The sequence below is a fragment of the Suricata suricatta genome, chromosome 8 (assembly GCF_006229205.1).
Source record: "Suricata suricatta isolate VVHF042 chromosome 8, meerkat_22Aug2017_6uvM2_HiC, whole genome shotgun sequence".
Lineage (NCBI taxonomy): Eukaryota > Metazoa > Chordata > Mammalia > Carnivora > Herpestidae > Suricata > Suricata suricatta.
The window spans coordinates 3,064,745-3,075,937 of NC_043707.1; the positions used below are offsets into that span (position 1 = coordinate 3,064,745).

The 11,193-nt window shown below is 45.3% G+C and overlaps 1 protein-coding gene across 1 annotated transcript in view; it reads right to left on the bottom strand.

Moving 5' to 3' along the window:
* The window catches only part of ADCY9 (adenylate cyclase 9), a 116,919-nt gene that overhangs the window by 47,843 nt on the left and 57,883 nt on the right, over nt 1-11,193 (bottom strand). The gene's annotated exons all lie outside the window — the stretch shown is intronic.

Sequence of the window (11,193 nt, forward strand, 5' to 3'; positions counted from 1 at the left end):
ACAGATGCTCTTGCGGGTAGTTATCTAGAACATTCGAGACGACAGTGCCACCAGCCAAATGACAGTGGGAACCAGTTCTTCCAAAACAGCACTGAGAAGGTGAAGACATGGCAAAGACACAACTAAGGTACAACACATCTGTTGAATAAATACAAAATGAATGAAGGTATGAATGAGCTGATGCCTCAAGAAATCAACTCACAAACGAAAGCCTGTCATGAAAGCAGAGCCAGCGGAGACAGGAGAGTGGAGTGCCGTGACGTGCTGGGGCCCCTGAAGGCGGCATGCAGGAAGAGCTCTTGCAACAATAATAGGATGCCCCATTTTTTAAAAAGGCAAAGAACTCAGACATTTCTCCAAAGAAAATACGCAAATGGCCAACAAGCACATGAAAAAAATGCTCAATGTCATTCACCATGAGGGAAACACAAATCAAAACCACATCCGCCTGGATGGCTACAATTAAAAAGATAGACAAAATCAAGTGCTGGTGAGGATGAAGAGAAACCGCCATCTTCCCACACCGCCGGCGGGAGGGAACATGGCACAGCTGCCACAGAACACACTCTGGCGACTCTTCAAAACGCTCCACAAGGGGTGCCCAGGCGGCTCTGTGGGCTGAGTGTCTGAGTCTCGATATTGGCACAGGTCATGATCCCAGGGCCGTGGGATTGAGCCCCTGTGTCGGGCTCTGTACTTAGCACAGAGCCTGCTTAAGAGTCTCTCTCTTTCCCTCTGCCTCTCTCTCCAGCTCGTGCTCACTCTGTCTCTAAAATATTTTTTTAAATGCTAAACAGAGTTTCGCTGTGTGTTAACAGCAATTCTCCTCATTGGTAGAAGCCCAAGAGAAATAAAAACCTGTGCGTGTGTGCGTGCGTACAGAGGCATCATCCCTAACCACCAGAAGGTAAAAACCACCCGGAGTTCTATCAAGTGAACGGTGTGTCCATACGACGAAACAGTGTTCGGCCACAAAAAGGAGTGGGGTTTTGACGCTACAACGCGGATGAACTTGAGAACCTCACGCACTGCGTGACTGCATCCTTATGAAAGGGCATGAAGAAAGCCCAGGGGAGCCCTGTTCTCCTGTTCTGCAGACTCTAGGAGCTCTTGCGGAGCTGTGGCGCGTAAGGCAGTGGGGAGTGACAGAAGGGCAGGCAAACGAGGGCACAGCAAAGAGCTGAGAAACAAATTCTCACACATATGGACCTCATTTACGACGAAAGCGACACTACGGAGCATGGGAAAAGGACGGCCTTTTCAAAAATAGTGCTCAGTGCAGGCTGGACGTCTGCTGCTTCCTTTCCAGCCACCCCAAGGCCCTGGGCTGTAAGTATGCACAGGAAAACATACTGACATCACTAACCATTTAGGAAACACAAATTAAAAATAGGAAATATTGCCATGCATCTGTTATTATGGCTAACATGAGAAGTCCCGACGACACAAGTACTGATGAGGACGAGGAGCACCAGGAATGCCCACAGCTGCCGGCAGGAATACAAAACAGCACAGCACTCCGCACGTGTCGCAGCAGTTACTCAGAGCTAAGCGCACACCGATAACATGCCCCAGCGACTCCAAGCCTATGCACTGCCCCTAGAGAAAGCAAACGTGTTGTTCATACAAAATGTTGTGCACAGGTGTTTACAGGAACTCTCTTTGTAACTGCCAAAACCTGGCAACAACCTGAACGTCCTTCAGTGGGTGCATCCCAGGATGGAAAGGCGTCCAGCATTGTAAGAAATGAGCTACAGACTCAGGCAATAATCTCAGTCTTGTGATTGAAGTAAGTGTAGGAACCAGTCTTAACAGTTTATATACGCTATGGTTCCATTTATTTTTTTAATGTTTATTTATTTTTGAGATAAAGAGACAGAGAGTGAGCAGGGGAGGGGCAGAGAAAGTGGGAGACACAGAACTGGAAGTGGGCTCCAGACTCCGAGCTGTCAGCACAGAGCTGGACACAGGGCTCGCGCTCATCAACTGTGAGATCATGCCCTCAGCCAAAGTTAGATGCTTAACCAAATGGGCCGCCCAGGCGACCCCATGGTTCTACCTTAATGACACGCTCCCAAAGGCAAAACTACAAACAGAAAACAGATTAGTTGTTGCTGAGGGGAGAGAGAGGGTTGGAGGTGGGTCTCAAAGGGTCAACACAAGAAAAATGATTATGGCTGGAACTATTCTGTAACCAGATTGTACTAGTGGCTACAAAATCTATACGTGTGTTAAAATTTGCAGAACTGTGCATGAAAAGATGAAAGTCAATCAATGCACAATGAAAATTTTAAAAATAAAATTATATACAAAGGAATCATCAGAGAACCTTGCAATTCTAATGCAAGTCTCTACTCATGAGAAATTAAGACCTCTAACCACACTGAGACTTGTACACAAATGTCTAGAGCAGCCTTACTCATTAGAGGCAAGTTGTGGACAGCTGGCAAATGGACAAGCAACGGTGTCCAGTCAATGAAATGTGACTCGCCAGTCGAAAGGTACTGAATACTGAGCCACACGACAGTACGGATGAACCTCAAACAATATGCTAAATGAAAGGAGCCAGATGCAAAAACCCACATACTGCATCATTTCAATGATGTGAAACGTCTAGAAAAGGCAAATCTGTAAGAACAGAAAGCAGATTCTCGGTTGATCGTTCTGGAAGCAGGTCCCACTTGCAAGTGAGCCCCGTGAGACTGTTGGGGATGAAAAGGTTCTAAAACCAGACCACAGTGACACTTCCACAATCCTGTACATTTTCTAAAAGTGACAATGAGGTATACACTTTTAAGAGGTTATTTTATGGTGTATAAATTATATAATAAAACTTTTAAAACAGTGCTCAATTAGATATGCATATTTTTACTGAAAACTGGACCTGACCTCATAGGCTACACAAAGAAATTAATTCTACGTGGATCATAGACACAAACCTGAAAAGATAATCAATAAAGTATTTAGGAAATAATACAGGGACGCCTGGGTGGCTCAGTCGGTTAAGCCTCCGGCTTCAGCTCAGGTCAGATCTCATGTTCGTGGGTTCGAGCCCCGCGTCAAGCTCTGTGCTCACAGCTAGCTAAGAGCCTGGAGCCTGCTTCAGATTCTGTGTCTCCTTCTCTCTCTGCCCCTCCCTCTCTCTGCCCCTCCCTCTCTCATGCTCTGTATCAAAAATAAATAAAATATTTTTTTAAAAAAGGAAATAATACAGAAGAACAATTTCATGACTTCGGAGGTAGAAGATTTCCTAACTAAGACACAAAAAACATTAACCTAACAAAGGCAAAGACTAGTGAGCTTCATACTAGGTAGAACCATATGAAATTGCCAATATCTGACCATTCTGAGCTACGGAAATGGCAGTTTCATACTAACAAGGCAAGACCAGAGTAGGAGGACTTATTTGCCTCACATGTAACTGGGAGAGGGCTGGCACCCTGAATATAGAGAACTCTTGGCACTCAATAAGAAAATGAAACACAAGGGAGCCTGGGTGGCTCAGTCAGTTGAGTGCCCAGCTCTTGATCAGGTTATGATCTCAGGGTTCATGACATTGAGCCTCACGTGGGGCTCTACACTGACACCACAGAGCCTGCCTGGGATTCTCTCTTTCTTCTTTCTCTGCCTCTCCCCCACTTGCACCCAGATTCTTTTTCTCTCAAAATAAATACACAAATGTATTTTTCTCTCAAAATAAATACACAAATGTATGAGAGAGACAGAGTGCGAGCGGGAAAGGGGCAGAGGGAGACGGAGACTGAGAGGCAGAATATGAAGCAGATTCTAGGCTCCGAGCCCTCAGCACAGAGCCGGACGTGGAGCTCAAACTCAAGAACCGCAAGATCATGACCTGAGCCAAAGTAAGACACATCTGACTGAGCCACTCAGGCGCCCCATTAAAAAAGAAAGAAAGAAAACAAAACACAAAAGGGACTTAATCAGAGATGTGAATCAAATCAGGGAATCAAAAAGTAAAGCTACTAAAAGAAATCACATACCCACCAAAGTGGCTAAAACCAGACAGGCTGACGGGCTGGCGAGGACGTGGAACAACAGGCAGCGTCTACACTGCTGGTGGGAGGAGGAACTGCCATCAGAACTTGTAAAGCAGTGTGCCGTTACCTATGAGAGTTCAAGGTATTCATACTCTGTGACCCAGCGATTCCATGGCCAGACGTTAAGTTACCCAACAGAAATCCACACGATGCACACCAGGATATAGGACATACGCATGCGTGGAATGCATAGAAGCCAAGATGGACAAGGTGCGTATCTGTAAGCGGGAGGAAGGACAGCCAGCCCCAGATACGGAGACACAGGGAATATACGACGACAACGAAAAGGAATCAGCTACAACTGTGACAACAGGGATTAATCCCACAAGTAACAGCAGGTAACAGGAGCAGCCCCAGAAGAAGACATGTCTCAGATTCCATTTATATGAAATCCAAACACTGGAAAAACTCATTTATGGGACTAGAAGTCAGAGAATGGTGACATGCAGGATCAGGGAGTGGCACAGAGAGGGGCTTCTGAGATGCTCACTACTTTATCTGGGTGCTGGTTATGTGGATGTGTTCATTTTGTGATAATTCTTCAAATGTACACTTGTAATTCATGCAATTTTATCTATGCATATTTTATGTACAATGCATAATGTATTTAATGCAAAAATGTATTTTAATGTAAAATTTTATTTTATAAGGAAGACTTCTAAACTCTTCAAAAACACCAATATCACTGGGGTGCCTGGGTGGCTTAGTTGGTTAAGTGTCCGACTCATGCTTTCAGCTCAGGTCATGATCTCATGGCTCCATGGGTTCGAGCCCCACCTTGGGCTCTGTACTGACACTGTGAGCCTACTTGGAATTCTCTTCCTCTCTCTCTCTCTCTCTCCCCTTCTCCCTCTCTCTCTGTCTCTGTCTCTTTGTCTCTCTCTCTCTCACTCTGTGCCCCTCCCCCACTCAAATTGTCTCCCTCCCTCAAAATAAATAAATAAGCTTTAAAAAATACCAATATCATTAAGGACAAAAAAGGCTGGGAGTAGTTCTAGATCAAAGACGACGACACAGATGTGTAATAACTAAATGTGACAAATGATCCCTGATTGTATCCTGGATGAAAATAAGAAACGTTCTAGGAGTGCCTGGGTGGCTCAGTTGGTTAAGCGTCCAACTTCAGCTCAGGTCATGATCTTGCAGTTCATGAGTTCGAGCCCCACACTGGGCTTTGTTCTGACAGCTCAGAGCCTGGAGCCTGCTTCAGATTCTATGTCCCTCTCTCACTCTGCCCGTCCCCTGCTCATGCTCTCTCTCTCTCTTTCAAGAATAAAGATTAAATTTTTTTTTTAATTTACAAAAGAAAATAGAAAAGTTCTAAAGGATACTACTGAACAACTGGGGACGTTTGAAGATGAACTGTATATTTGATAAAAGTATTTTGTTAATGCTAAATTTCTTGAGTGTGATCACTTATTTTGTCTACAAAGGAGAACGTCCTTGTTCTGAGGAGATACATGCTCAAGAATTTAAGGGGGCAGGGCCATGATGCTTGCAACTGTCTTCATATTTATTTTATGTTTATTTTTGAGAGTAAGGGAGGAGGAGCAGAGAGAGAGAGGGAGACACAGATTTGAATCAGGCTCCAGGCTCTGAGCAGTCAGCACAGAGCCTGATGCAGGGCTCAAACTCACGAACTGCAAGATCATGACCAGAGCTGAAGTCGGACACCCAACCACTGACTGAACCACCCAGGTGCCCCAGGTGTTTGCAACTTTCTAATGGCTCAGGAAAGAGACAGGAGGCAGACACACACAGGACATGCACATACATGCATGCATATATAAAAGATACACATACGTAGGTATGTATGTATGTATGTATAAATATATACACATGTACATTTAGAGACAGAAAGAAACCAAACTTGGCGAAATGCTAACAGCTGGTGAACTAGGTGAAGGGTATATTAGTGTTCATCCTACCAAACAACTTTTCTACAAGTTTGAAATTCTTCAAAACAAAGTGTAAAAGGAAGCAAAAGCAAGCCCCAAATCTGGCAAAACCAAATAACCTAAGACAAGTATTTAAGGATACACACTTGGGTAAGCAAACCATAAAGAAGAGAGGGATGAAGTTGCCTTTGGCAGGGAGGGGACAGGAAGGGACATCCGGCTGGCTGGCAGTGTCCTCTTTTTCCGCCTGGCTACTAGACATAAGGGTGTTCACTTTCTAACAATCAGGCTGTACATTAGTATTATGCGGTCTTCTGCATCCGCTCATATTTCACTATATTTATAAAACAGTGGTTTCCTAAAGACGGCGCTGAGCAAGGCAGGGCTGCGTGTGTGGCGTGAGGGGGGGCCCAGCCACGCAGCTCCCAGCGGCCCGGGGTCCTGCCGGCCGCACGGCGTAGCTTCCCTCGTGGTCACACCGCCATGACGTGTGGCTGCACCTCAGCGGCTAAATGTCCTCACAGTTCGGTTGCTGTGAAGGCGCACCTAACTTCTACTGCAGACTGAGTTACTAAAGGTGTTGTAAGATGGTCATTTTTTTGTGAAGCGAAGTTGTTTTCCAGGAAGTTATTTTCCCATAAATCACGTATAAACACTTACCAAAAAATATTTAAAACTCCCAGAGTTTTGGTCCTTAATTCCTTTCTCCTGCTATTGCTATAAAGATAACAGAAACCAAATATTTACTGTTTACAGCTGCTTGGAATTTAGTTCCAAATGCACTGGTCAGTGGACTCATTTACTGCAGGACTAAATACGCAAGACCTCATGCTGAGGACAAATTCTCACCATATACAGGATGGAGAGACCTTTGACAGTCTCTCACTGAGGATGTTCTTTTTTTTTTTAAGATTTTTTTTTAAGTTTATTTATTCATTTTGAAGGAGAGAGAGCAGAAGCAAGGGAGGGGTAGACAGGGAGGAGGACAGAGAACCCCTCACGAGGCGGGCTCTGTGCTGACAGCAGAGAGCCTGGTGCAGGGCTCGAACACACGAACGGTGAGATCATGATCTGAGCCAAAGTCGGACGCTTAACTGACTGAGCCACCTAAGCACCCCTCTCACTGAGGTCATTCTTGACAATCTGACAACAGTGTGTGTGCTGTCTTTCAGCTCGTGGACTCCAGAAGTGCACTGCCTGTGTTCAGACCCCAGTCCTGCTACAGGGAGCCTGTGTAACTCATGCAGATCCCTCACCCTCTTTGGGCCTCAGGTTCCTAATCTGAGAGGGCATGACACATCACCTACCTATCAAGGTTGTTATGAGGATTTCCTGGTAAGTGCCCAGAAGGTGCTGGCACATTAAGCATTGTATCAGTGTTTCTTCAAAGCCAGAAGTGAAATAAGTGAGGGAAATAGGCGGGCTCCACACCACACCCAGAGAATGTGACTGAAAGCATCAAAGGCAACTTACAAGGAGAGGGCTCCAGAGACCAGCCGGGCCTGGAACCGAAGGACGCAGACTCTGGCCTCAAGCTGTCTGGCTCTCCGTACCAGGTTTACCACCTATTTAACCCTTTACTCGTTTGTAAAGCTGGAGCACTGGAAGCTCCCAGCTCACAGGGCTGGTGGGGGAAGTAAATAACATGAAAAATTCCTGGAACAGTGCCCGGCCCAGAGGAAGCACTCAGTGTTTGCAGTGTTATTTGTGCTATGCAGTCCTATAAACTAAACAGTGCGTGTATCTGATTCTGGCCAGAAAATCACATTGTCCATTGGTCAATAGCCTGAATGAAGACACAGGAAAGCCCTTCATCACATATGCGGACGGGAGGAAGAGACAAAGGCTCACGGGTGTGGGAGGAGCTGTCGGCCTCACACCTGCCCCGTGCCAGGAAGGTAAGCAGACATGCTCGGCTGCTTGTGTGTGAGCAGATGAGACTGCTTCCAGATCTTGTGAAGAACAGTGTCTCCGGAGGCCCAAGCTACACGGCAGTCCACCCCTTACCAACTTGGGATCCGCAGCCATACACCCACTTCTTTTAACCATCACGTTAACCATAATCAGGCTTCTACCTAATATAACATAACGATCCCTCTCGCGGCCAAAAACACACTAAATTTCTCTCCGAAAGAGGCTCCCAAGTCCCTTTACAGTCCATATCTCTTCTAGAGGACTTACCCACCTTTGACATTTGTCCTCTGGAATGAAGAGCTAGAACCCGAGGGGTAAGCGTGAAGGAGCACAGCTGACCTGCCAGGTACAGAAGAAAACCACTTTAACCCGCACACCATCCGCCGGAACTATGTCTGCCTGTTATAGCAAAAAAAACCCACGTCTGGCGCTGCAGCTGCTGCCAGAGCCACCGCGTGGTTAAGTTCATGATGGTCCACTGTCCGACGCACCAGCCATGCAGGTGAGCTGCAGAGGTTGGAAGAATCGTCACCCTCGCATCTTTCTGTCCTGATGCTGGCACTAATCTCTGCCACCCTGCCAGGAACATGATGCTGTTGGCGCCCTATTTTGATGGGAGAGCAGTTCTAAAGGATTCCACTTGAACTTTCACACCCTAAAAGCTCTGACTCCAGGGAACAAATGTCAGAATTCTGCTAGCCTGTGTGCATTTTTCATTAAAACATTATAAAACTGGAGGAAAAAAAACACAGAAGAGAGATCTTAATAATTACTTAATATATAATATTCAATACTGTACGGTATCAAATATTATGTATTAGTAATTGTTCTGAAATTGAGGAGTAGGTTGACACAGGAGTAATGAACATGATCCATGATTACGCAGACTCAGTGGAACATTAGCCACACTCATGCCTTACAGACAAATCCACAGAACACCTCCAGTCACCCTGCCAGGCCAGTCACGCACAGGGAAAGAAAGGAATACTGAGCAGCTGCCCTGTCGCATGGAACCCTTGCTCCCCCCTTCCTTCTCCGGGAGACACTCCCGCCTTCTGGCTCTCTTCTGACTTCATTTCATCACTGTATCGCCAGGTCTCCTAATTCCTGGGACGTGACCTTACACATTCCAAGGGACTCCAGGCCACCTTGTCTTTACCAGACACACAGTCTGGTCATCTCCAACTTCTTTACGATCTCACCAATGTGCCACACTCTCTGCCAAGTCTTGTCCATTGTAACTGCACAGCCCTTACAGCATGTGGTCTACACAGCACCGTGTGGGAAAGGATGAGGACAATGGGGTCCTATCCCCACAAACAAACCCGTCTCCTCTTCCCTGGGGGCTGCCATTCCCCAGTCATCCCAACCAGCCGGGTCCATGTAACTCTGTTGTCTGTCCTCTCGCTTCCCATCCAGCCCTACCCAGTCTGCCTGCAGAGCCCACTACCTCCTCTCCACACCCACTGCCTGAACTTCACATACCAACCAACAGCCTCCTGACCGGTACACCGTCTTCTGGTTTCTCCTCTTCCTGCTCATTGCCTACACTGTCACCCAACAGACCTTGCTCTAAACCCCCAGAGAGGTGTCCTGTCATAAAAACAGTAACAGCAACAACTACTGTAACTAGCATTTAAAGAACACTTATTGCATGTCCAACACTGTGCTGAGCATTGGCATGCACAATCACAGCACCGAACCCTCCTCTGAAGCAGGTGCTACTACAAATTACTGACAGCAGGACTAAATAGAAGCTCCAACGTGGCGTCCAAAACGGTCTGTGACCTGTCCCTAGGTAGCTCCTACACCTGGAATCTTCACCCCTTCCCCAGGCACTTTCAGAGCTACCTGCCAAGCACCCCACAAGCTGTCACATCATCACAGCCCTGGTGTGGTCTCCCTGCTTGCATTTTTAGGGGTTCCACTAAGGTTCCAATTCTTGTCTAAGGATTCCAATTACACTCAAAAATTGCTTTGAATGTAGGACTTCACAGTTGAAAATGGAAATTCTACCTTTACTAAAAGAAAAACACTGACTACACCATGTCCTTTCACACAAATAACCCCAATGATGGCTTTAATCTAGCCTAAAATTTTTGTTTCTGCGAACGTAGCATTTTACTAATAGTCATCTGAGACAGATAGTCAGAGCTCCTGAATCTGAAAGTGTCAGTAGAATCTTAGTTTTAAGGACACCACGCTATACAATTAACTCAAACTATAATAGTTTTTGTATTGCTGTTAACGGTATTTTTCCTCTCTTTTGGCATTTTTATTTCATCAAGAAAGCTTCTGTAAGAGCAAGGAAGTTATAAAGTAATACTGTCTGGGACTCTTCCTCATGAGGGGTATCACTACGAACATTCAGCAAAGGTGCAGAGCACTAGCGGATCTCCTGGCTTCTTCCTTATTTAAACAGGACTTGCTCATTAAAATGACTTACTTAAACATTTAAGGAGTGTCTACTAAGTATAAGATATTGATTCCAAGTTAAACCATTACAAGTCATTTCACCTGTTGACTGAATTGTCTTTGATCACTGTACTTGTGTGGCACTCTGCGTCTCCATTATGTCATCCTGTCTTCCAGTGAGACAGGTGAAATGATTCTGCCTCCAAATGGGAATGGAGGCAATGCAAGACCAGGGGCAGTACTGAGCCAGAGGGCTCTGGCTTTAAGCTGGAGGTAAGAATCCATCCAAAACTTCAGGATGGAAAAGATTACACAAGATAAAGGCAGAAAAGCAAAGCCGAGAGAGGAAAATTCTACATGAAGCATTGGAGACCAGCAGTGTTTTAAGGCTTCCTACAGAAGAGGAAAGTCTAAGACAAAGTTAAGTTTGGGCAGAACTCACTCTCAGTAAGGGAACTGGCCCCCACTCATAATTCTCTTTTCTACCTTTATTTTTTCCTTGTATTGATTCTCAGCCTTTTGGCTAAAATCAAGTGTGTTTTTTCCTTCTAAAATGCTAGCTTCCTTGCTTTTACAACACCAAAGACTTAATCATCCATTTCCTACATAAAAGGTAGCTACTTTTTTGCATGGACCTCAAGCATATTGTAGTATAGAGGTGGAATTTAAGGAAAGGTATTAAGCAGGCTGTGTTGCAGCCTATGAACAAGTAATATATTGTATCATTTATCTTGAATGTATCATAGATAAGCTGCTATATAACGATTGCCACTTCAGATAGCTGTGAAATTAGGTGATTAACTAGTTGTTACTTAACCTTCTAATTTCTGTATAAGTCTAATTACATGAAACAGAAGTTGGCGTTTTGATTTTTTACTTTGCTTTTCTGTTTGGAGTGTCATTGCAAC